This window comes from Thalassophryne amazonica, chromosome 1, assembly GCF_902500255.1.
Source record: "Thalassophryne amazonica chromosome 1, fThaAma1.1, whole genome shotgun sequence".
NCBI lineage: Eukaryota > Metazoa > Chordata > Actinopteri > Batrachoidiformes > Batrachoididae > Thalassophryne > Thalassophryne amazonica.
The window spans coordinates 58,772,042-58,799,757 of record NC_047103.1 but is presented as its reverse complement, the minus strand read 5'-3'; the positions used below and the strand labels follow the sequence as shown (position 1 = coordinate 58,799,757).

The 27,716-nt window shown below is 43.1% G+C and overlaps 1 protein-coding gene across 1 annotated transcript in view; it reads right to left on the bottom strand.

Annotated features, from left to right (window-relative positions):
• LOC117510706 (plexin domain-containing protein 2-like) overlaps positions 1–27,716 on the bottom strand; it is a 435,424-nt gene that overhangs the window by 205,995 nt on the left and 201,713 nt on the right.

The following is a 27,716-nucleotide window of genomic DNA, read 5'->3' as shown; positions in this document are numbered from 1 at the left end:
GTCCTGCACTACCCTAGCATACTTCTCTGCCACTCCAGACTTCCTCATACAATACCACAGCTCTTCTTTTGGTACCCTATCATAAGCTTTTTCTAAGTCCACAAACACACAATGTAACTCTTTCTGGCCTTCTCTGTACTTCTCCAACAGGATTCTCAGAGCAAACATTGTATTGTAGTGCTCTCTCTCGGCATGAAACTATATTGCTGCTCACCTATTTTCTAAGCCTAGCTTAGACTAATCTTTCCAATAACTTCATGCTGTGGCTGTTCGACTTTATGCTTCTGTAGTTACTGCAGCTCTGGACATCACCCTTGTAGCTGAAAATAGGAACCAACACACTTCGTCTCCACTCCTCAGGCATCCTTTCACTTTCCAAAATTTTATTAAACAATCTGGTTAGAAACTCCAGTGCAATCTCTCCTTGACATTTCCATGCCTCCACTGGAATGTCATCTGGACCAACTGCCTTTCCACTCTTCACAGCAGCCCTCATTTCTTCCTTACTAATCTCTTGTACTTCCTGACTTACTCTCACCACATCATCCAGCCTTTTGTCTCGCTCATTTTCTTCATTCATCAGTTCCTCAAAATATTCCTCCACCTTCTCAAGACATAATCCTCACTTGTCAGCAAATTACCATGTGAATCTTTTACCACCCTAACCTGCTGCACATCCTTCCCAGCTCCGTCCCTTTGTCTGGCCAATCGATACAAGTCCTTTTCTGCTTTCTTAGTATTTAATTTCTTGTACAGCTTGCAAGATGCCTTTTCCTTAGCTTTTGCCACTTCTCTATTCACCTTACGCTGCATCTCCTTGTACTGGAGTCTACTTTCTTCAGCTCTCTACTATCCCCAAACTTTTTTGGCAACCTCTTTCTCCTTATGCTTTCCTGGACCTCTTCATTCCACCACCAAGTCTCCTTATCTTCCTTCCACTGTCCAGATGTCACACTTAGTACTGCCCTAGCTGTCCCCTCCCACATCTGCAGTACTTTTCCAGTTGTCCAAAACTGCTTCCCCTCCATCCAGTGCTTCTCTCACCTGCTTGCTAAATTTCACACAACAGTCTTCCTCCTTCAGGTTCCACCATCTGATCCTTTGTTGAGCATTCACTTTCTTCTTCTTTACCTCTAAAGTCATCCTACAACCATCCTGTGGTGTCTAATGACACTCTCTCCTGCCACCACCTTACATTCTCTGATTTCTTTTATCTTGCATTTCCTATAAAGAATGTAGTCCACCTGTGTGCACCTTCCTCCACTTTTATATGTCATCCTGTGCTCCTCCCTTTTCTTAAAGTAGGTATTCACGACAGCCATTTCCATCCTTTTTTCAAAATCAACTACCATCTGTCCTTCCACATTCCTGTCCTTGATACCATATCTACCCATTACTTCCTGATCATCTCTGTTCCCTTCACCAACATGCCCACTGAAGTCCGCTCCTACCACCACTCTTTCGTGCTTGGGCACACTCTCCACCACCTCATCTAACACACTCCAGAAATCTTCTTTCTCCTTCATCTCACAACCTACCTGTGGGGCATATGCACTGATGATATTCATCATCACTCCTTCAATTTCCAACTTCACACTCATCACCCTGTCAGACACTCGCTTAACCTCCAACACACTTTGAACATACTCTTCATTTAAAATTACTTCAACACATTCTCTTCCTATCCTCACCATGGTACAACAACTTGAACCCACCGCCAATGCTCCTGCTCTTACTTCCCTTCCACTTGGTGCACAGACTAGATGATGTGTCAACCAATAACCTAACAGCACTGTGTGATATTTTGTGACACAGACTACCCACTGACCACGGCACACTGTGTGACGGACTGTTTTGGCTCTAAACAATGATATATAACATTTTATTTTGGCGGCATTGACATAAATTAGGAATGAAAATGTTAATCTTGATTGACTGTGATTGAAAACTCTTCTTAATGTGTTTTGGTTATTTTCCACATTCTGCCATTTCAACACTATGGCACTATGGCACACTATGGCAAAATGCAATGATTGTGACTCAGAGTATCAGAAGAGCAGGGAAAAGGCTTAAAGCTGGTATCACACAAGTACCTGATAGCACAGTACACACCAGGATCAAAATGTGTCTGCCAGTGTCACATGCTTTAGGTGTGTATGATGCATGATAAAGTGTAACTTGGACACCAGATGGTGATGAGCATTTTCACTGTGGGAAACAGCAGATTACATAGACTTCACCAGAGTTGTGGTCTTTGCCTGCACCAGAAACCACTACGTGCTGCTGTCATCCACCACCGGTCCAAACCCAACAACAAGAAATTGTATGTTCCACTGAGGGGTAGGTAATGTGACCTAAAATTATTATCACTGTATTTTCCACCCTTTTAATCACTGTCATTTCTGTGTAAATGTTTGACCTGGAATATTTCATTTTCAAATCTGCTCCTTCATTGTTGAACTGTGGGTGAAAAATTTACAGAATCAAAGCTTTTTACAGTTTTATGTTTAAAAAAAATCTGTGGCTGTGTTAATTAACAATTAAAAGATGAGTTGGCAGCACAAAACGTCCACTGGTTCATTTAAACCATTCCCATGACTACTGTGTGTTGTTGTGAAAATTACTTTACACTGAGTTATGCCTGTAGGTAAACTATTTTAACTAGTGCGATGTTTTGACTTACTAGAACATGGATAGCGGTGGGGGGCACAGACTTCGATTTATGCGTGTGTCTCTTCTAGATTGGATTACTGCAACATCCTATTCTCTGCTGATAGAACTTTGACTAGAAGTACAATGTGTGACCACATTACCCTGATTTTGGTCTCCCTTCACTGACTTCCTGTCCCTTCAAGGTCAGATTTTAAGATTTTGTTACTAACTTACAAAATCCTTCATGGACTAGTGCCTCCCTATCTGGTTGACCTAATTACATACATACCAGCCCATGTTCTGCGTTCTCAGGATGCAGGATTGCTGTGTGTCCCTTAGGTTAAAAAGTAGTTGGCAGGCCAGAGAACTTTCTCTTGTTGTGCACCTGTTCCATGGAACAATCTGCCTGCTGAGATAAAACAGTCTGATTCTCTGGAGTCATTCAAGTCCATATTAAAGATCCATCCATTTCCCCTTTCATATAACAAGCATACATGTGTTGTGTCGATCCATTCTCCTGTCCTTTTAAATTGTGGTATTAACAATGAAACAGGTCTCAGCCTCATTACATCTACATTCTGCGTCTATTAGTGAAGCAAAGGGCTAGCTGCTGGTGACCACATTAGTAGCCTCTGTGCTTCTCTGTTGATTCTGCTGTCTTTCTCTCTGTCTGAGGTGCTGTTACTGCAACTGGGAAATAGAGTTTGCTGCCAGCTGCTGAACACCTGGATGAAGTTTCACCTGCACATTAGCCCATAGGAACCTGCCAAAAGTATGCTGACTTACAACATTTAACAATGACCAAAAATTGGGACTCAGATCTATTTGGGACTTTATTTTGCATACTGATGACTTTTTTGTCTGCACTTTGTTCATTTGATCTTTGTTACTGTTAGAATGGCCTAAGCAGTGTGTCACCCCTCTGAGTCGTGTCTGCTTGAAGTTTCTTCCTCAAAAATGCCAAAGGTAGCTTATTCTTACCACAGTTGTCTATGTGCTTGCTCGGGGCGGGGTTTGGTAAGGTTTGACCTTACCCATGTGAAGCAGCTTGAGGTGACTTAGTTGTGATTTGGTGCTATATACGAGGTCTGTTAGAAAAGTATCTGACCTTTTTATTTTTTCAAAAACCTGATGGATTTGAATCACGTGTGTTTGTATGAGCCAACCTTGAACCTTCATGCGCGGGAGCCGTGCTGTCCCAGAGCGTGGAGGCTGATAAAGTTCTCCATCCTTGTGCCTTTTATTCCCGCAGGTTGACCCCAGCTGAACGGAACTATGACGTCGGCAATCGGGAGCTCCTCGCGGTGAAGGAGGCTCTTGAAGAGTGGAAACACCTGCTGGAGGGGCATCGTTGCCCTTCACGGTTTTCACGGACCATCGGAACCTGGAGTACATCCGGACCGCCAAGCGGCTGAACCCCAGGCAAGCCCGCTGGTCTCTGTTCTTTGGATGCTTTGACTTCCAGATCACGTACCGCCCCGGGACTAAGAACCAAAAATCAGATGCATTGTCCCGGGTGCATGAAGAAGAAGCCAAAGCGGGGCTGTCGAACCCCACTAGACCATCATCCCCGAGTCCACTGTCGTGGCCACCCTCACCTGGGACGTGGAGAAGACCGTCCGGGAGGCCCTGACAAGGAGCCCGGACCCGGGGACTGGCCCCAAGAACAACTGTAAGTCCCACCAGAGGCAAGAGCTGCCGTATTGGACTTCTGTCACGGGTCCAAGCTCTCTTGTCATCCCGGAGTGCGTAGGACCGTGGCAGTAGTCCAGCAGCGCTTCTGGTGGGCGTCCCTGGAAACCGACGTCCGGGACTATGTCCAGGCCTGTACCATCTGCGCCAGGGGCAAGGCAGATCATCGGAGGACGACGGGACTCCTCCAACCCCTGCCAGTGCCTCATCGCCCCTGGTCTCACATCGGCCTGGATTTCATCACGGGCCTCCCGCCCGTCCAGGGCAACACCGTGATTCTCACGATAGTGGACCGGTTCTCCAAGGCGGCCCACTTCGTGGCCCTCCCGAACTCCCGACGGCCCAGGAGACGGCAGACCTTCACCCTGTCTTTCATGTTTCCCGTCTCAAACCCGCCACACCTCGCCCCTCTGTACTCCGGGACCTACGCCGCCTCCTGCCCGGCTCATTGACGGGGACCTGCCTGGACAGTCCGCAGGCTCCTGGACGTCCGTCGTAAGGGCCGGGGTTTCCAATATCTGGTGGACTGGGAGGGTATGGACCTGAAGAACGCTCCTGGGTGAAGAGGAGCTTCATCCTGGACCCGCCCTCCTGGCCGAGTTCTACGTGAGACATCCGGACAAGCCTGGTCGGACGCCAGGAAGCGCCCGTTAGGGGGGGGTCCTGTTGTGTGGGCCGCTGAAGAGGAGTACTGCTGGCCCACCACCACCAGAGGCGCCCTGCTTGGAGTGCGGGCTCCAAGCACGAGAGGGTGCCAGACCCAGAAGAAGTGACAGCTGTCACTCATCCTCTGCACCAGCTGTCACTCGTTCATCATCACCACCATAAAAGCCGGACTGCAACTCCACCTCCCCGCCGAGAAATCGACTACCATTACCAAGGTAATTCTTCTCTGCGATAATTATTCAGTGTATCTAAACTGTGATCTGTGCGCAGCCGCGTACCTGTGAAGTCTGTGGAAGACTGGATTGGCGTAGTGAGAGGACGACGGTCTTTGTCTCTCACTCCATCCAGAAAGAAGACAACAGGAGCTGCACGAGTGATAACCTAGTTTGGAGGTGGAGGTGCTCCCTCCTGGCTGTGTTGGGACTGAGAATTACTGATGTGCGGACTCACACTCACTCATCATATTCTGCTTTCTGCCAGCAGTACCAGGGTCGACAGCCGAAGACAGAGGCCACCTGGGGACTTGGGACTTGGCGGCTCGGTGTTCTTCAGACCGTTGGTGGTGGAAGCTGTGTGGGACGCGGCTTCTCTCTCGTCGGGGGTCTTCTATCTTCGAGCCTGCCCACACGTCACCTGGTGTTAAATTGACTGTGCAAATTACTGTACGTTTCGTTGTGTATTCACAACATTAAATTGTTACCTTTTTGGCTTATCATTGTCCGTTCATTTGCGCCCCCTGTTGTGGGTCCGTGCTACGACACCTTCCAACACTGTCCTGGGCATAATATTATAATCTGCACCTACAACCTGTACAAATACACTGACTGTGCCACAGTTGCATTTTCAACACTTTCCATGCACAGAGTAGAAAATAAGTGGGGCTTGGAAGCGAGGTTGAATGTATTTTATGAAGTAAACAAAGTGTGGGTGAAGTAAAGAACACTCACTGGTTGTGTGCATGCTTGTGTGATGCTGTGTCTGCACTTTCACATTTTTTAAAGCAGCTATCAGCCAAACAAGTAAAGACGCCGCTGCCTTCGGTGCTTCAAATTGATACTGTGATATAAATTTTAGAATATACTGCCAAACCCTAATTATCATATCCACTTGTCAAAGCGCCCTCCGCTCGAGCATCTGCCCACCTCTTTTTTTTTTTAAATGAAAGTTACTTAAACACCCAGCTTAAATGAAGTTAATTTTGACATTAAAGTTGATTAAACACCCACCCTCAACACATTGCAAAAAAGCTTAAATAATGAGTTTTCACAAGGTTTTCTCGTCGCTTCTGTGTCTTACTGATGATGTCACGAGTGTGCTGGTCTTTCCTGAGTTCTGTAAATATACCAGGTGACCCACAATAACTTCGGTTTTGCATGAGGAATTATTCTTTTTTAAATTCATTCATTATTTTATATGTGCACACAATTTTTTTTAAAATTTCTTTTTATCAGTAGTAGTTACATGACATTGACGTCAATTTGATGCGGCAGTACAGCAGCATTTGGCACTAAACAGGTGAAGAAGGCCCTGGGTATCCAAAAAGTGGATACAGTAAAACAGAAGAACGTGAAGGTCTCCAAATCAGTATACTTTTTGCTCTGTTCACATTTACATGCTGTTGCAGACACAAGCCGGGAAAATGTGGTATTATTGGTTTTCAAAAGCTCCCTACATGGAGCTGGTTCATTTATTGGTCCACCAACCAGAGACCTGACTTTGTCACATACGTTTTGTTGGATGCCTGTATTCTCTTCCTATTTGCAGTGGCGGCTGGCCCATAGGGGGCGCCGCCCTCCCAGATGTGAAAGGGAAAAATTATAAGATATATATTTTTTAAGAAAGTATTATCAATGTCAGTTTTACTTAATAGTATGTGCCTACATGTAATCCGAATTATTAAAACAACATTTCCACCAACTGACCCTCATTCAACAGTGCATTTCCACTGACAGAAGCACGGAACGTAATTCTCACCTTGGGCGCTCACTTATCAGCCCCTTAAGTGCAGCGAAATGTCCAATTGTGTATGTTGCTAAGCAGATTACCAGTAATAACTATTTGGCCAACCAGCATGACCAAATTTAATGGCTTGTGGGCGCCAGAACTGTGTGGTGTATGTATGTATGTGTGTAATTGGTGTCAAATGGTGAAATGTTCCTTACTCAACTTGAGTGTTGTATTGTATTTGATACTGTTCCTTTCCAAAGTATAAATGAGGCCTAAAATAGCTGTAAATGGTAATGTCAAGAGCCTTCAGACTTACAGAAACCATAGCTCAGACACATGGGGTGTACAGCCAGTGCATTCTAAGTGTCAGGTCCAAGCCCCGTGAATGATGAGAGGATAAGCAGAAAGGGCGTACACCATAAATTTCGTCATATCTCAGCCACACTGGGTGCATAAACCAGTGCATTCTGAGGGCTGGACCCAAGCCAGGATAAATCAGTAGGGTTGGATCAGGTAGGGCATCTAACGTAAAACGTACCGGGCCAGCCATGCAGATCAAAAACTGGATTCTGTGCTGGATTGGTCGAGGTTTGGGTTAACAACGACTGCCACCGGCTGCCGTCCAGCAGTGTGTTAGCAGAAACTGGGCTATTGGGATGTGGGAAGGAGGAGATACAGGTGGTTGTGTTAGAGGAAAATGCAGAGGACAGGGTGAGACTGAGACAGGTGATGTGCTGTGACAGAAAGACAAAAAAAAAAAAAGTTCAGGTGTCCCCAGGGTGAATAAAAAGTTTGCCGGTCACAGAGCTTGCTCCTGCCGTGCCCCAGCTCTGTGGAACGATCTCCCGGCATACATACCTACCACAGTTTGATACTGTGGAGACTTTTAAATCATGTTTAAAGACTCATTTGTTTTCCTTGTTTTATCATTAGTGTTATGATGTGTTTTCATTCTTGCATTCTTTTATGGTTTTGTCTTTTTATTGATTAATTAATTCAGTTTTTTTCTGTTTTTATTATGCTGTGTGAAGCGCCTAGAGGCGATCTCATCGCAAATTAGCGCTTAATAAATGAATGAATTTGAATTTTGAATTTGTGTCCCTCCAAAATACAGATCAGAATGGGAATTAATGAAATGGGACAGATTAATACAGTTTTTTTTATTTTTGGTTGCCTGATCATTTTTAACCATATATAGCTGGTTGCTCTCAGCTCCCCTCCATGCTGTGTCAGAATGTCAAAAATGTTTGACCAACTCAATTTAAGATTACTACTATGTGCATACATAAAATGATGGATTAATACAGTTCCCCCCTCCCCACTTTCACAGTCATATCATTCATACTTCCCATTTGTGTTAAAGGAAAAAACTGTCTCATGTGTCGCAGATTAATTAAAAATGGGACAGATTGTGCTGGTTCTATTCCACATTGTTCCAAATAAACTCCTCCAAATGTTTGTGTTGCTCTGTTGGAATATTCTATTGTCATTTACTCAACTGTTAAACACTACAGAAATCAAGCAGCCTCTTTTTCCACTTAGAACATAGAAAGATATCTATGTGATAGTAAGTAAGTCTGTATATGTTATGTGGGCCGCTGAAGAGGAGGTACTGCTGGCCCACCACCACCAGAGGGCGCCCTGCTTGGAGTGCGGGCTCCAAGCACGAGAGGGCGCCAGACCCAGAAGAAGTGACAGCTGTCATTCATCCTCTGCACCAGCTGTCACTCGTTCATCATCATCATCACCACCATAAAAGCCGGACTGCAACTCCACCTCCTCACCGAGAAATCGCAACTACTGAAGAGGTAATTTCTCTGCTGACTGACACTTTGTGTAATAATCTGAACTTCTGTTGCAGCCGTTTTCCTGGAGTGTTGCCTTGTCTGTGGGATTGGCGTTTGGTGTGACAGCGACGGCTTCGCCTCACACCCTAACCCAGATAAGTGGTTAAACCAGGAGCTGCACGAGTGTGTGATTGGAGGTGGAGGTGCTCCCTCCTAACTGTGTACAGACTGTGGATTACTGCGGACTCACACTCATTCATCTTATCTCTGCTTTCTGCCAGCAGTACCAGGGTCGACAGCCGAAGACAGAGGCCACCTGGGGACTCGGGACTTGGCGGCTCCCTGTTCTTCAGACCGTTGGTGGTGGAAGCCGTGGGGACGCGGCTTCTCTCTCGTCGGGGTCTTCTATCTTCGAGCCTGCCCACACGTCACCTGGTGTCAATTGACTTTGCAAATTTCTGTGAATTTAGTTGTGTATTATCACAACATTAAATTGTTACTTTTTGGCTTATTCATTGTCCGTTCATTTGCGCCCCCTGTTGTGGGTCCGTGCTACGACACCTTCCCAACAGTATAAATGAAGTGACTTTTCTAGATCAGTGACTGTGTCTTTTATTCCCACATGATGTGACTATGACACATGGTTTTTCAGTCCAAGTCAGAAATGGGCTAAAATGACATCACTTTTAGTGATTTCAGAGGCAGTGCAATAGCTCAGAAGTGCTCTCATCTTGCACCGACCCATCTACAAACCCTTCAGCACCAATCTATGAATGTTATGCAAACTGTCAGATATAAATATGTACCAGCAGTTACACTGCCAGGAAAGCATTAATTTTAGAGTGACACTTCAATATCTATCCCAAGATCAAAACTATAAAGTACAGCATGTTTCCGAAAACGCACCTGGTCTCTACTTCCATCAGCAGTGATCTGGACAATCTCATTTTCAATGTGCCAAATAATCACAGCCAGTTTGCCAAATACCCTTGGCATGACTATATGTGTCCAGAAGGTATTTTTACATTTAACACAAAGGGGATACTGCACCACTTGAACTTATAGCTTTGAAGCCACCATAAAAAACAACAACTGCAAAATTATTTGTGTAACGTATAACTCTCAGTGTATACACATTTTTAGAACGTGACATAAGTCGAAATAGAAAATAATGGGCTGCATAAAGATTTTGTTACAAGTAGGCCTGTCACGATAACAAATTTAGCTGTCCAATATATTGCCTCAGAAAATATCATGAAAAACAATAACATTACAACATTATCGTCAACGCTGTTTTAAGACCATTTTATGCCACAGATATAATAATAATGTAGCATAAAAATGCAAGTGTATCTTTTCAAAGAGCAATGAACCTTTAAATCTCAACAATATTCAGCACTGGAATTGAAATGTGATGATATAATTTGAGTTATATTTTTTTTATCTATTATAAAATCCACAACTTGAGTAAATTTAAGTGAAAGTTAAATATGCAAATTTCATTATTTTGTGTTACATTTCATGTCATTTGAGATTATGCATAGGTCAAAATAATGTTTTAAAGGTTAAAACACATTAAAATTGAATGCATATAAAGTTATAAAGAGAGTCTAGCTCTGTCATGCACTTTAGGACAGTGTGACAAAGACTAAATAGAAACTTTGTTTTTCATTAAACATTTTTGAATTACATTACATCTCTTGTCATTCGCATTAGACAAATTTGCTGCGCAGTGCATCAAGTGCATGATATTGAGAACTGCCTATTCCAGATTTACCATACAGTACTACAGTGTTTCTATATTTTAACCATTGATGTAAATGAGTTCAAAGACATATTCAGTGAGCTGGAAATGTTCATGTGTCCATCCCTTGACTTCTCAAAAGAAAACTGGTTGTAAAGGGATGATTTTTTTTATGTTCGATGAAAGAGTGTATATAGTTTTGCAATCCATTGTTTTGGTTAACTTATTTCATGCTGAATCTTTTCTTGCGGTGTAAGGAACACAATTTCATAAATTTTAATATATTTTTAATGACTTTTTTTTCCTTTTGCCTCCCACCAGTACTTCACTGAATCTGGTATTAGTCCACACTGGCATAGGTTTTACACCAGTTGTCCTTCCTGACTCCAGTTCCACATGGAGAACCTGCTCGCAGGCGCCTGGTGTTCCCAAATGGTCCCCTCCTGCTAGATAGGATCAGTGCACACAGACTGCAGTGGCTGTAGTGATGGTCTTTAAAAAATCAAAAATATCAGAAAAACCTTCTGATTTCCCAATTTTAGAAGCCATCATAACTTATAAATCCAGGACTTATCAATAGTAATAGTTTCCCACATATTTTTAATGTTACACGTACATCAGCTGTTATAGCCAAACATTTTCCAGTGGCCCAATCAAGGTGAAAGCAAGCATCACACCCAAACTGTACTTTTAGCCTTCCAGTAACTGTAAGTGTTAAACAAATCGTTTCATTGAATATATTAGAACTGTTACTACAAAGTGGCAGCACAGTGGCTTAGTGGTTAGCCCTGTTTGCCTCACTGTGAGAAGGTCATGGGATCATTCCCACCTGTGGCCTTTCTGTGTGGAGTTTGCATGTGTTCCCCATGTTCGTGGGTTCCCTCCGGGTGCTCCGGCTTCCTTCCACATCCAAAGACATGCAGGTTAGGTGGAGTGGGAACTTTAAATGATCTGTTGCTGTGTGTGGGGGTGTGAATGTGTTTGTTTGTCTGTATGTGGCCCTGCGGCAGACTGGCATCCTGTCTAGTGTGTACCCCACCTCACGCCCCATGACCGCTGCGATAGGCTCCAACCTCCCGCGACCCAATCTTGAATAAGTGGTTGAAGATGTGTGTGTGTGTGTGTTATTACAAAGTGTAAACATAAACGACATAACAATGAAATATTTATACATTCTGACTGGAAGGAAATAGAGCAGGATGCTTTCAGGTCCTTGGTGACACAAAACAGGCAAAGCTTTGGTTAGAGATTCCTCATCATGTTGCATATGATAGCAGCCCATCTGTTTGAAACCAGCAGAAATAGATGGTGTGTGTTAGGTGTTGTGGTCGGGTTTTACATGTAAACAACACTTGTACGGACACACTGTCCAGTGTTCTGGTTTTGCTTTTTGGTTCTGCTCCGTGTTCTTCCATAAAGCTTCAGGGCAATCTCTTTAAAACACCGTGTGACTTATTTGACAGTCTGCAGACATGAGACCAGCCTCTCGATACACTCAAGCGATACGAGCCCTGAGGCGCTCAGCAAAGAGGCTATTCATTCATTATGGCCGTCACTTAACGTACAGCTGAGAGGGGCTTGCAGACCAGTGAACAACAACCAATCCACATGAGACTGGAGAAAAAAAGACAAAGTAAGGTGCGTGAGAAGATAAATGAGAGAGGAGTTTGGGGGTTGTGAAATAGGGTTTAGTGTGTTATGAAGGGGGGAGGGTGCGAGAGCTTAAAAGAGCTGATGATGGGAGACGGAACAGAATAATTCCTTCTCTGACAAGCTATATTTATGTGTGGTAGCTATCCAAAAGTGCTGGCTGTGTATATTGATAATAAATACGTAACGCAAGTGGGATTTTGCAGCTCCTCCAGAATAAAGAACTACACTTTATTGGACATGTGTTAGGACTTTGTTCCTTCACCTTGAGCTGTGTTTAACTTTAAGGAAATTTTCCATTTCTCACAGCTTTCTGAGCCAGGACAAGTCAGATTGAATGCATAGCCCAGCCCCCCCCCCCCCCCCCCCCCCCCCGAAGTACTCAAGGTTTTGAGAAAGAAATATATTGAGGTGTGTTAGTGGAAGATCCTTTACACAATGATGTTGGTTTTTAATACAGTGCCGCCTAACGTGCAGAAAGGTTCTCCAGATTCTCTGAATCTTCTGATTATATTAATGGACTGTAGATGATGGAATCCCTAAATTCCTTGCAATTGAACATTGAGAAACATTGTTCTAAACTGTTGTTCACGAAGTGGTGATCCTCGCTCCATCTTTGCTTGGGCATGGCTGACCCTTTTGGGCATACTCCTTTTAGACCCAGTCATGACACTCACTTGTTCCAAACAGGTGTTCTTTGAGTATTCATCAACTTTCCCAGTTTTTTTGTTGCCCTGTCCCAACGTTTTGAAATGTGTTACAGGCATCCATTTCAAAATGAGCAAATATTTGCCACAAAAACAATAAAGTTTATCAGTTTGAACATTGAATATCTTGTCTTTGTGGGGTATTCAATTGAATATAGGTTAGGAGGATTTGCAAATCTTATATTCTGTTTTTATTTATATTTTACACAACGTCCCCAAGTCATTGGATGGGGTTGTATGATAACATATGAGATTTATACAGAAATAAGCCATTTCGGAGTGTTTTTCCACCATGCTGGATTATTTTATTTGAGAGACAGCCAGAAGACATCACCATGCAACTCTACTCAGATTGGCTGTCCCCATGTGCTTCCCAGCATCCCTTGCGCAAGTTGAGGAAAGCGTGATTTGTGACATCGCTATCATAGACTGTATGAGTCACTACCATAATTAGTTCAAGGCCTTCTGTTCTTGGAAATTTTCCACTTCATGGGAACTATTTAATTGTTTTTCTCGATAACTGCAAATTTTGATCATATTCGCAATGCCGTATTATGAACCTCTTATTGAAATGCTAAGATATAAAATCAGGGTGGTACCAAAGAAATTCTTTTAATGACTTAAATCTTAAAAAACAAAAACAAAAACCAAAGGCTGTACACTTTTAATTATGAAAAAAATGATCCTGAACTTACATCTGCCTCAAACTAATTTTCACTGAAACCATCCGTAAGGAGATGACCCACAGACACACCTCCCATCACATTCAGGAGTTGGCAATAGCAGCTGTACATGTTTTATTTATTGCTGGCTGAAGCCAATATTAAAAGGCTTTAGGGCAGTTGGGATGCGTCAAATAGCATCTTTGCTCGAGTGTCACTATGCATCAGTTACACAGTAGATAGCAGGTCTACCAACATCAGTCACCACCATATTTTGGATATGTCACTGAATTTATATTTTTTTCTTTCATTTAGAATAAAGCAATTATTGAGTGTAATCCTTCAATTTCACAAACTGTGCTTATGTAGCACTATTCCAAACTGGTAAACTGATCTTGATCTGGAGCTAATGGATTGTTAGGCCCTTTGCAGATGTATTCAAGTCAGTGTGTGTGCTACACAAAATTATTTCTTGAAACTAAAGAACAAAAGATGCTGAAAAGAAAAAAAAAAAATCCATTTACAGGATTTTCTTTACAGTGCATATCTCAACTTACCCTTTGGCAAAGCCATAAAACTCCACTTAGACCAGAGAATGTTTGACTTGGCTGCCCAATAACCCCATCTCCTTGCTCACATTGTTAATCCATCTCTATAAAGTAACTGCACATGTTCAAAAAGTAACTATATTTTCTGAGATTGGTGCATAACTACTATGTTATCACACTCGAGTAAGACTCTTTTCTTCCAGACGTATGGTGTGTGTGTAACAAAGCAACACATTTTCCAAACAGAAGAACAGTGACCCTGCTGCCAGCAATGAAAACTGCAAGAAAAGACGGCACCACTGAGGAGAGAAGGATTGGCTGACTGACAGAGTCTGAAATGCAGAAGGTGTCTTCGAGACAAGCTCCAAGGCCTGCACGTGCAGATAGCTGCTGTTGCTTCCTCCTCCTCCTCACTTTACCTTCTCCTCTTTGGTCTCAATCGCCTTCAAATTGAAGTAATGTAAATTCTTCTTATTTTCCTCTAAGCTTGTAATGAATGCCTATTTAGAGGAATATTAAAGACCATTACATTACTATTACACACTAATATAGAGTAGAACTTTTTGTTGGACATGTGATCTTTGACCTTGAGTAACCTCCAAAGGTGAAACTCAAGCTCATAATTATTGAATCCTAACAGTTTGGGAGCCAACATGATATTAGGGCCCCTTCACACACACCACGAATAAGTACGAATCAGGGTGAATCACAGCGAAACAGCCCGAATGAGCGAACCATGAAAACACTGAGCGACGTGAGGGACAAACGGTTGGGGAGGTGTGAATGATCCCGCTGCGGCGGTTTCATGCATGCTCATGCACATGCATGAACATAGTGCAAGCAGCTGGAACGTGTTGCACCACATCGCGCCAGTGTTGTGGAGAAAAAAATGAAAACCACACACCATATAAAACACAGCAATTTCCAATATTTAATCCCTCTTATTGAGTGGACAATGCACTGAGCAGTCATTTCCAGCTGTCAGTGTATCTCTGGCTGGGATCAGCCAAGAGGCACCTTGCCGTGCTGTGTGCACTCAGACGTGGCTGGCCGTCCCCATGTGATCATGTCTGTAAATAAATATCAGAACTTCATGCAAGTGTGCCTCCCCCGCACACCACATTTGTTGGGGGAAGGGGGGGTGAAACACATGCACACCACATGTGTTTGCGGGGGAGGGGGGGGTGTGTGTGAAACACATGCACGCCACGTGTTGCGGGGGAGAGCGAGGGGGGGAGCGACACAGACGCATGCCACATGTGTTGCTGGGGTGAATTAACACTCTGGCACGCCACATGTGTGTTTCTTGGCAACGTCACGCTCATGGTGCACTTAGACAAATTTCACAGCCAGCTCGAAAAGTGGTCACATGCTCTCTATTTCATGCATGTGAATGGCCCCATATTTCCTAAGTGCTCCACGAGTGGTGTTGAATGGTCGTGTGTGGCACCTGGAATTTGACCGACACCTGCCGAGAGAGGGTTGGAATGAGCACTCACAGGGCACTCTTTGTTTTGGTCTGGTGGCTTTGGCTTTTGGTCTGGCTTTGGTCTGGTGTGCGTGAATGGTTGTGGCAACAAGTGTACGAGGCATTAGAGGCCGGCTCCGATTTTTCATGAATGACATGCAATTCCTCCGTGCGCCATTCGGGCCTTATTCGTCTATGTGTAAAGGGGCCCTTAAACATGTTATGGGTAGTGATGGTCAAGTGGTTAAATCTGTTCAAATACCTCTCAGACCAGAAAATCACTAATCCCATTAAACTGCAGGCTGCCCCTGGTGTGCAGTTGCATGGCAGCACCCTGGCATCAGAGTGTGGTGTATGAATGGGTGAATGTGAGGCATCACGGTAAAATCTTTGTCTATGGAAGCACTAAATAAATGGCGTCCCCTTAGAAATTTTAAAAGATGGAAGGGTTGTGTGTTCGTCAAGCATATATTAGCTCCATTTTGGAATAGAGGGGTGCACAGACAAGTTGATCTTTTTCTTTCGGCTGTTCCTGTTAGGGGTCACCACAGCAGATCAATCATTTCCATCTCACCCTGTCCTCTGAATCCTCCTCTGTCACACCAACCACCTGCATGTCCTCCTTCAGCACATCCATAAACCTCCTCTTTGGCTCCCTGTTCTCCTCCTGCCTAGTGGCTCCATCCTCAGCATCCTTCTCCCTATATACCCTGGGTACCTTCTCTGCACATGTCCACAACCATCTCAATCGCACCATTCTGACTTTGTCTCCAAACAGTCCCACCTGAGCTGTCCTTCTGATATGTTCATTCTTAATCCTGTCCATTCTAGTCGCTCCCAAAGACAATCTTAACATCTTCGACTCTGCCACCTCCAGCTCTGCGTCATGTCTTTTTGTTAGTGCCACTGTCTCTAAGCTGTACAACATAGCTGGTCTCATTACTGTCTTGTAAACTTTGCCCTTCACTCTTGCTGATATTCTTTGGTCACAAATCACTCCTGCCACCTTTCTCCACCTACTTCACCCTGCCTGCACTCTCTTCTTCACCTATCTACCACACTCTCCATTACTTTGAACATTGACCACAAGTATTTAAAACCTGCACTATTCCACTGGGCTCCATCTCATTCACACACATGTACTCAGTCTTGCTCCTACTGACTTTCATTCCCCTGTTCTCCAGAGCATATCTCCACCTCTCCAGACTAGACTCAACTTGCTCTCTACTCTCACTACAGATCACAATGTCATATTCAAACATCATAGTCCATGGGGAGTCCTGTCCTGATCTCATCCGTCAACCCGTTCCATCACCACTGCGACAAGAAAGGACTCAGAGCTGATCCTTGGTGTAATGCCCCCTCCATCTTGAATGAGTCATTCCTAAATTAAGATCAAATCAAATCAAAATCAAATCAATTTTATTTATATAGCGCCAAATCACAACAAACAGTCGCCCCAAGGTGAGGCAAAAGCCATACAATAATTACAGAAAAACCCAACGGTCCAAACGACCCCCTATGAGCAAGCAATTGGCGACAGTGGGAAGGAAAACTCCCTTTTAACAGGAAGAAACCTCCAGCAGAAACAGGCTCAGGGAGGGGCAGTCTTCTGCTGGGACTGGTTTGGGGCTGAGGGGAGAGAATCAGGAAAAAGACATGCTGTGGAAGAGAGCAGAGATCAATCACCAATGATTAAAAGCAGAGTGGTGGCATACAGAGCACAAAGAGGTGAATAAAAAGAAACACTGGTGCATCATGGGAAACCCTCCAGCAGTCTAAGTCTATAAGCAGCATAACTAAGGGAGGTTCAGGGTCACCTGATCCAGCCCTAACTATAAGCTTTTTCAAAAAGGAAAGTTTTAAGCCTAATCTTAAAAGTAGAGAGGGTGTCTGTCTCCCTAATCCGAATTGGGAGAGGAGCCTGAAAGCTGAAGGTTCTGCCTCCCATTCTACTCTTACAAACCCTAGGAACTACAAGTAGCCTGCAGCCTGAGAGTGAAGCGCTCTATTGGGTGATATGGTACTATAAGGTCCCTAAGATTAAGATGGGACCATGATTATTCAAAACCTTATAAGTAGAAGAAGAATTTTAAATTCTATTCTGGAATTACAGGGAGCCAATGAAGAGAGGCCAATATGGGTGAAATATGCTCTCGTCCTTCTAGTCCCTGTCAGTACTCTAGCTGCAGCATTTTGAATTAACTGAAAGCTTTTCAGGGAACTTTAGGACAAACCTGATAATAATGAATTACAATAGTCCAGCCTAGAATAAATAAATGCATGAATTAGCTTTTCAGCATCACTCTGAGACAAGACCTTTCTAATTTTAGAGATATTGCGCAAATGCAAAAAAGCAGTCCTACATATTTGCTTAATATGCGCATTGAAGGACATATCCTGATCAAAAATGACTCCAAGATTTCTCACAGTATTACTGGAGGTCAGGGTAATGCCATCCAGAGTAAGGATCTGGTTAGACACCATGTCTCTAAGATTTGTAGGGCCAAGTACAATAACTTCAGTTTTATCTGAATTTAAAAGCAGGAAATTAGAGGTCATCCATGTCTTTATGTCTGAAAGACATTCCTGCAGTTTAACTAATTGGTGTGTGTCCTCTGGCTTCATGGATAGATAAAGCTGGGTATCATCTGCGTAACAATGAAATTTAAGCAATGCTTTCTAATAATACTGCCTAAGGGAAGCATGTATAAAGTGAATAAAATGGGTCCTACCACAGAACCTTGTGGAACTCCCATAATTAACCTTAGTCTGTGAAGAAGATTCCCCATTTACATGAATAAATTGTAGTCTATTAGATAATATGATTCAAACCACTGCAGCGCAGTGCCTTTAATACCTATGGCATGCTCTAATCTCTGTAATAAAATTTTATGGTCAACAGTATCAAAAGCTGCACTGAGGTCTAACAGGACGAGCACAGAGATGAGTCCACTGTCTGAGGCCATAAGCAGATCATTGTAACCTTCACTAATGCTGTTTCTGTACTATGATGAATTCTGAAACCTGACTGAACTCTTCAAATAGAGCATTCCTCTGCAGATGATCACACAACTACCTGTTTTACAACTACAAACTACTCCAACTAAGGAAGGTTGGAGGATTGGCCTATAATTAGCTAAGATAGCTTGGTCAAGTGATGGCTTTTTAAGTAATGGTCTAATTACTGCCACCTTAAAAGCCTGTGGTACATACCCAACCTAATAGATTGATCATATTTAAGATTGAAGCATTAATTAACGGTAGGGCTTCCTTGAGCAGCCTGGTAGGAATGGGGTCTAATAGACATGTTGATGGTTTGGAGGAAGTGACTAATGAAAGTAACTCAGACAGAACAATCGGAGAGAAAGAGTCTAACCAAATACCAGCACAGAACATAAAGATATGTCTTTGGGATGGTTATGAATAATTTTTTCTCTAATAGTTATTTGCAAAGAAAGTCATGAAGTCATTACTAGTTAAAGTTAAAGGAATACTCAGCTCAATAGAGCTCTGACTCTTTGTCAGCCTGGCTACAGTGCTGAAAAGAAACCTGGGGTTGTTCTTATTTCTTCAATTAGTGATGAATAGTAAGATGTCCTAGCTTTATGGAGGGCTTTTTACAGAGCAACAGACTCTTTTTCCAGGCTAAATTAAGATCTTCTAAATTAGTGAGACGCCATTTCCTCTCCAGCTTACGGGTTATCTGCTTTAAGCTGTGAGTTTGTGGGTTAAATCACAGAGTCAGGCACTTCTGATTTAAGGCTCTCTTTTTCAGAGGAGCTACAGCATCCAAAGTTGTGCTCAATGAGGATGTAAAGCTATTGACGAGATAATCTCATTCACAGAGTTTGGTAGCTACTCTGCACTGTGTTGGTATATGGCATTGAAAAACATAACAAAGAAGGAATCATATCCATAAACCTAGTTACAGCGCTTTCAGAAAGACTTTTACTGTAATGAAACTTATTCCCCACTGCTGGGTAGTCCATTAAAGTAAATGTAAATGTTATTAAGAAATGATCAGACAAAAGGGGTTTTCAGGGAATACTGTTAAGTCTTCAATTTCTATGCCATATGTCAGAACAAGATCTAAAGTGTGGCTAAGGTGGTGGGTGGGCTCATTTACATTTTGAGCGAAGCCAACTGAGTCTAATAATAGATTAAATGCAGTGTTGAGGCTGTCATTCTCAGCATCTATGTAGATGTTAAAATCACCCACTATAATTATCTTATCTGAGCTAAGCACTAAGTCAGACAAAGAAAAAGAAAAAAAAAGAAAAATCACAAAGAAACTCACAGTAACGACCAGGTGGACGATAGATAATAAAAATAAAACTGGTTTTTGAGACTTCCAATTTGGATGGACAAGACTAAGAGTCACGCTTTCAAATGAATTAAAGCTCTGTCTGGGTCTTTGATTAATTAATAAGCTGGAGTGGAAGATTGCTGCTACTCCTCCTCCTCCTCGACCCGTGCTTCGAGCATTTTGAAAGTTAGTGTGACTCGGGGGTGTTGACTCATTCAAACATATTCATCCTGCTGTAACCAGGTTTCTGTAAGGCAGAATAAATCAATATGTTGATCAATTATTATATCATTTACTAACAGGGACTTAGAAGAGAGAGACCTAATGTTTAATAGACCACATTAACTGTTTTAGTTTGTGGTGCAGTTGAAGGTGCTATATTATTTTTTCTTTTTGAATTTTTATGCTTAAATAGATTTTTGCTGGTTATTGGTGGTCTGGGAGCAGGCACCGTCTCTATTGGGGGGATGGCAGGGTGAGGGAAGCTGCAGAGAGGTGTGTAAGACTACAACTCTGCTTCCTGGTCCCAACCCTGGATAGTCACGATTTGGAGGGTTAATAAAATTGGCCAGATTTCTAGAAATGAGAGCTGCTCCATCCAAAGTGGGATGGATGCTGTCTCTCCTAACAAGACCAGGTTTTCCCCAGAAGCTTTGCCAATTATCTATGAAGCCCACCTCATTTTTTGGACACCACTCAGACAGCCAGCAATTCAGGGAGAACATGCGGCTAAACATGTCACTCCCAGTCCGATTGGGGAGGGGCCCAGAGAAAACTACAGAGTCCAACATTGTTTTTGCAAAGTTACACACCGATTCAATATTAATTTTAGTGACCTCCGATTGGCGTAACCTAGTGTCATTACTGCCCGACCTGAATTACAATCTTACCAAATTTACGCTTAGCCTTAGCCAGCAGTTTCAAATTTCCTTCAATGTTGCCTGCTCTGGCCCCCGGAAGACATTTGACTATGGTTGCTGGTGTCGCTAACTTCACATTTCTCAAAACAGTCACCAATAACCAGAGTTTGATCCTCGGCGGGTGTGTCGCCGAGTGGGGAAAAACGGTTAGAAATGTGAACGGGTTGCTGGTGTACAGGGGGCTTCTGTTTAGGACTATGCTTCTTCCTCACAGTCACCCAGCTGGCCTGCTTTCCCGGCTGCTCGGGATCTGCTGGGAGACAGCTAACGGCGGCTAAGCTACCTTGGTCCGCACCAACTACAGGGGCCTGGCTAGCTGTAGGATTTTCCAAGGTGCGGAGCCGAGTCTCCAATTCGCCCAGCCTGGCCTCCAAAGCTATGAATCAGCTATACTTATTACAAGTACCGTTACTGCTAAAGGAGGCCGAGGAATAACTAAACATTTCACACCCAGCGCAGAAAAGTGCGGGAGAGACAGGAGAAGCTGCCATGCTAAACCGGCTAAGGGCTAATAGCTGTGCTAAGCTAGCGGATTCCTAAAAACACACAAAGTGAAGAATGTGAAAATAATTTAGAGGTGATTCAGCAGAGAGGGTGCTTTAGTTAAGGCACGTGAAGATTACACTGTGAAATAAATCGTTATCTAGATCAATCTAACTACGCAGATTAAACAGCTAACAAATACAGCAAAACACCGCTGTGCTCCGGAGCAGGAAGTGATACAATACCGCAGTGAGAGCCAACCACCAGTGGTGGTTGCGCCCTACTGCGCAACTCACCGCTGTCACACTATTTTTGTACATGTCCTGCACTACCCTAGCATACTTCTCTGCCACTCCAGACTTCCTCATACAATACCACAGCTCTTCTTTTGGTACCCTATCATAAGCTTTTTCTAAGTCCACAAACACACAATGTAACTCTTTCTGGCCTTCTCTGTACTTCTCCAACAGGATTCTCAGAGCAAACATTGTATTGTAGTGCTCTCTCTCGGCATGAAACTATATTGCTGCTCACCTATTTTCTAAGCCTAGCTTAGACTAATCTTTCCAATAACTTCATGCTGTGGCTGTTCGACTTTATGCTTCTGTAGTTACTGCAGCTCTGGACATCACCCTTGTAGCTGAAAATAGGAACCAACACACTTCGTCTCCACTCCTCAGGCATCCTTTCACTTTCCAAAATTTTATTAAACAATCTGGTTAGAAACTCCAGTGCAATCTCTCCTTGACATTTCCATGCCTCCACTGGAATGTCATCTGGACCAACTGCCTTTCCACTCTTCACAGCAGCCCTCATTTCTTCCTTACTAATCTCTTGTACTTCCTGACTTACTCTCACCACATCATCCAGCCTTTTGTCTCGCTCATTTTCTTCATTCATCAGTTCCTCAAAATATTCCTCCACCTTCTCAAGACATAATCCTCACTTGTCAGCAAATTACCATGTGAATCTTTTACCACCCTAACCTGCTGCACATCCTTCCCAGCTCCGTCCCTTTGTCTGGCCAATCGATACAAGTCCTTTTCTGCTTTCTTAGTATTTAATTTCTTGTACAGCTTGCAAGATGCCTTTTCCTTAGCTTTTGCCACTTCTCTATTCACCTTACGCTGCATCTCCTTGTACTGGAGTCTACTTTCTTCAGCTCTCTTACTATCCCCAAACTTTTTTGGCAACCTCTTTCTCCTTATGCTTTCCTGGACCTCTTCATTCCACCACCAAGTCTCCTTATCTTCCTTCCACTGTCCAGATGTCACACTTAGTACTGCCCTAGCTGTCTCCCTCCCACATCTGCAGTACTTTTCCAGTTGTCCAAAACTGCTTCCCCTCCATCCAGTGCTTCTCTCACCTGCTTGCTAAATTTCACACAACAGTCTTCCTCCTTCAGGTTCCACCATCTGATCCTTTGTTGAGCATTCACTTTCTTCTTCTTTACCTCTAAAGTCATCCTACAACCATCCTGTGGTGTCTAATGACACTCTCTCCTGCCACCACCTTACAGTCTCTGATTTCTTTTATCTTGCATTTCCTATAAAGAATGTAGTCCACCTGTGTGCACCTTCCTCCACTTTTATATGTCATCCTGTGCTCCTCCCTTTTCTTAAAGTAGGTATTCACGACAGCCATTTCCATCCTTTTTTCAAAATCAACTACCATCTGTCCTTCCACATTCCTGTCCTTGATACCATATCTACCCATTACTTCCTGATCATCTCTGTTCCCTTCACCAACATGCCCACTGAAGTCCGCTCCTACCACCACTCTTTCGTGCTTGGGCACACTCTCCACCACCTCATCTAACACACTCCAGAAATCTTCTTTCTCCTTCATCTCACAACCTACCTGTGGGGGCATATGCACTGATGATATTCATCATCACTCCTTCAATTTCCAACTTCACACTCATCACCCTGTCAGACACTCGCTTAACCTCCAACACACTTTGAACATACTCTTCATTTAAAATTACTTCAACACATTTCTCTTCCTATCCTCACCATGGTACAACAACTTGAACCCACCGCCAATGCTCCTGCTCTTACTTCCCTTCCACTTGGTGCACAGACTAGATGATGTGTCAACCAAATAACCTAACAGCACTGTGTGATATTTTGTGACACAGACTACCCACTGACCACGGCACACTGTGTGACGGACTGTTTTGGCTCTAAACAATGATATATAACATTTTATTTTGGCGGCATTGACATAAATTAGGAATGAAAATGTTAATCTTGATTGACTGTGATTGAAAACTCTTCTTAATGTGTTTTGGTTATTTTCCACATTCTGCCATTTCAACACTATGGCACTATGGCACACTATGGCAAAATGCAATGATTGTGACTCAGAGTATCAGAAGAGCAGGGAAAAGGCTTAAAGCTGGTATCACACAAGTACCTGATAGCACAGTACACACCAGGATCAAAATGTGTCTGCCAGTGTCACATGCTTTAGGTGTGTATGATGCATGATAAAGTGTAACTTGGACACCAGATGGTGATGAGCATTTTCACTGTGGGAAACAGCAGATTACATAGACTTCACCAGAGTTGTGGTCTTTGCCTGCACCAGAAACCACTACGTGCTGCTGTCATCCACCACCGGTCCAAACCACAACAACAAGAAATTGTATGTTCCACTGAGGGGTAGGTAATGTGACCTAAAATTATTATCACTGTATTTTCCACCCTTTTAATCACTGTCATTTCTGTGTAAATGTTTGACCTGGAATATTTTCATTTTCAAATCTGCTCCTTCATTGTTGAACTGTGGGTGAAAAATTTACAGAATCAAGCTTTTTACAGTTTTTATGTTTAAAAAAAATCTGTGGCTGTGTTAATTAACAATTAAAAGATGAGTTGGCAGCACAAAACGTCCACTGGTTCATTTAAAACCATTCCCATGACTACTGTGTGTTGTTGTGAAAATTACTTTACACTGAGTTATGCCTGTAGGTAAACTATTTAACTAGTGCGATGTTTTGGACTTACTAGAACATGGATAGCGGTGGGGGGCACAGACTTTCGATTATATGCGTGTGTCTCTTCTAGATTGGATTACTGCCAACATCCTATTCTCTGCTGATAGAACTTGACTAGAAGTACAATGTGTGACCACATTACCCTGATTTTGGGTCTCCCTTCACTGACTTCCTGTCCCTTCAAGGTCAGATTTTAAGATTTTGTTACGAACTTACAAAATCCTTCATGGACTAGTGCCTCCCTATCTGGTTGAACCTAATTACATACATACCAGCCCATGTTCTGCGTTCTCAGGATGCAGGATTGCTGTGTGTCCCTTAGGTTAAAAAGTAGTTGGCAGGCCAGAGAACTTTCTCTGTTGTGCACCTGTTCCATGGAACAATCTGCCTGCTGAGATAAAAACAAGTCTGATTCTCTGGAGTCATTCAAGTCCATATTAAAGATCCATCCATTTCCCCTTTCATATAACAAGCATACATGTGTTGTGTCGATCCATTCTCCTGTCCTTTTAAATTGTGGTATTAACAATGAAACAGGTCTCAGCCTCATTACATCTACATTCTGCGTCTATTAGTGAAGCAAAGGGCTAGCTGCTGGTGACCACATTAGTAGCCTCTGTGCTTCTCTGTTGATTCTGCTGTCTTTCTCTCTGTCTGAGGTGCTGTTACTGCAACTGGGAAATAGAGTTTGCTGCCAGCTGCTGAACACCTGGATGAAGTTTCACCTGCACATTAGCCCATAGGAACCTGCCAAAGTATGCTGACTTACAACATTTAACAATGACCAAAAATTGGGGACTCAGATCTATTTGGGACTTTATTTTGCATACTGATGACTTTTTTGTCTGCACTTTGTTCATTTGATCTTTGTTACTGTTAGAATGGCCTAAGCAGTGTGTCACCCCCTCTGATTCGTGTCTGCTTGAAGTTTCTTCCTCAAAAATGCCAAAGGTAGCTTATTCTTACCACAGTTGTCTATGTGCTTGCTCGGGGCGGGGTTTGGTAAGGTTTGACCTTACCCATGTGAAGCAGCTTGAGGTGACTTAGTTGTGATTTGGTGCTATATACGAGGTCTGTTAGAAAAGTATCTGACCTTTTTATTTTTTCAAAAACCTGATGGATTTGAATCACGTGTGTTTGTATGAGCCAACCTTGAACCTTCATGCGCGAGTTTTTTCACGTCTGTCGATTGCGTCATTTGCTTGTAAGCAGCCTTTGTGTGAGGATGGTGTAGTCTCTCGTCATTTTTTCCTTGCAAGAAAACAATTCAGAAGATTCAGGCAGCTTTCAGTGGCTTTTCAGACATGTGACTATCCGAGAAATTGTGGACGAGCTGGGCATGTCACAACATGTCCTGTGAGGCTTCAACACGAAGCTGCGCCATCAGCTTCGTGCCGATGAATTTTGCTGCAACTCTTTTCATGGCTAAATCTTCAGTCACAGTGGAATGTGCTGAAAAAGTGCTGATGTCCACCTCTTCTGCAATTTCTTGGATAGTCACACGATGGTCCCACATCACCACAGCGTTGACTTTGGAATGATCTGGTCATTTCAGCATGTTGATGGCCGCCCAGAGCGCGACGCACTCTCCACCGTTGTGCGGCCATCTTTAAAACGGTTGTACTGCTCCTTAATCTGTGTGATGCCCATAGGATCGTCACAGAAAGCCGTCTGAATAATCCGAATGGTTTCCACCTGGCTGTCACCCAGTTTCTGGCAAAATTTGATGCAGTCGCGCTGCTCCAGTCATTCCGCCATTTCCTTGCAAAGAAAAAATGACAAGAGACTACACCCATCCTCACACAAAGGCTGCTTACAAGCAAATGACGCAATCGACAGGCGTGAAAAAACTCACGCATGCGCACGAAGGTTCAAGGTTGGCTCATGTAAGCACACGTGATTCAAATCCATCAGGTTTTTGAAAAAAATATAAAGGTCGGATACTTTTCGAACAGACCTCGTAAATAAACTGAACTGGATTGAGAGTGTTTACTGGGCACTGCAGTCTTGTTTGAGGTCGGGTGCTAAAGGGTTAAAATATGACGCATAAGTCATAATTTCTCTACTTCCGGGGGGAAAAAACATGGCATTTTCTCTGAGTTTTTGGGCAAATATACGCAAACAAAGTGAAAATGCAAAAGAAAAAGTGTCGATGCGGTGGGAAAGTGGACATGTGTTGCGGTTTGTTTATAACCCGGAGCAGAAACATGTCAACGTCTCCCATTCACACCTTGTCTTCCTTTCTCCACTGGAAACATAAAAAAAAAAAAAAACACTTTTCACAACTGCTTCGGTGATTGCTGCCGAAGAACAAAACAGTACACCATTTTCCCGTGTGAACTTATGCTGTGCATATATTGCACAATGGGACTGGCTGTCCCCATAAGTGGGCAAATCCCGCGATATCACACAGGGTTCAAAACGAGACTGCGCTGCCCTATTGTCATGGTGTTGATGGCATTGTGCATCCATATTGTGGTTCACTATCACACCAGTGATGACTACCCTAGTTCAACCTTTCACCACCAGAGTGTATTGGGACGTCTCCTTTGTCTCCATGAATATTAACATGAGTTTTGCACAAAATATTTGCTTCCTAACAAAAACAACACACTGAATCGTCCATGAGTTAGTTTCTCTATACTGACATGTCAATGGCTTCTTCATAGCAGAAAATACTGGTTGTTTCCACTTTGTTTCTGTAAAAGATGTTATGACCCGTCAGTACATGCATTATTTTTTGGGGATACACATTACTGTAATAAAGTATTCCATTTCCCCATTGTGTTATTGATGACATAATCAGTGTTTTGTTGCCCTTGACTTGAATTCATGTCATAAATGTCACCTTTATAAAATCTGAAGTTGTGCAACCCCTATTTTACTTTGTATTTATCAAATATCAAGGTCACACAAAACCAAATATTATGGTGTCACTGAATCACAGAGAATTAAATTGCACTAACTTGATTTCAAAAGTAGAGCATGGGTGTTGCGTTCTTTGAGTGCCTCTTTTAGTTGTCATTATTATTACTGTGGCAGCACAGCGTTGTATCTCTGAACTGGTTTTTAAAAAACAGGCTTTAGCCTTTGATGTGATAATAGCGGGTTGAGGAGTTTGTGGTTTCACCATCAGACTCAAGTGGAAAATTGTGCACACTTGCAGACGAATCTGTCTCACATATGTGTCCGTAATGCATGAGACAACCACAGGCTGTCAAAATTTCTAATGTTCTCATCCTTTGTGTGATGGCCCTGCCTCCTCGTCCATGTCAGTCAGGGTGTCCACCTGGCAGAGCAATTCTCATTTCCAATCCAAAACCATGGGTCTGGTTTTGCTGTCAATGAAGTCTGGTGTGGAGCTGGTACTGCTGAGTGCTGGGAGCGGTTTGTTTTCCCCTCAGTCTAGCAGCCTACCCTGCAGAGGTGAGGGCTGTAAATGGGTTTGCACCAAGCTGATTGCTTGACCAGTGCTGTTAG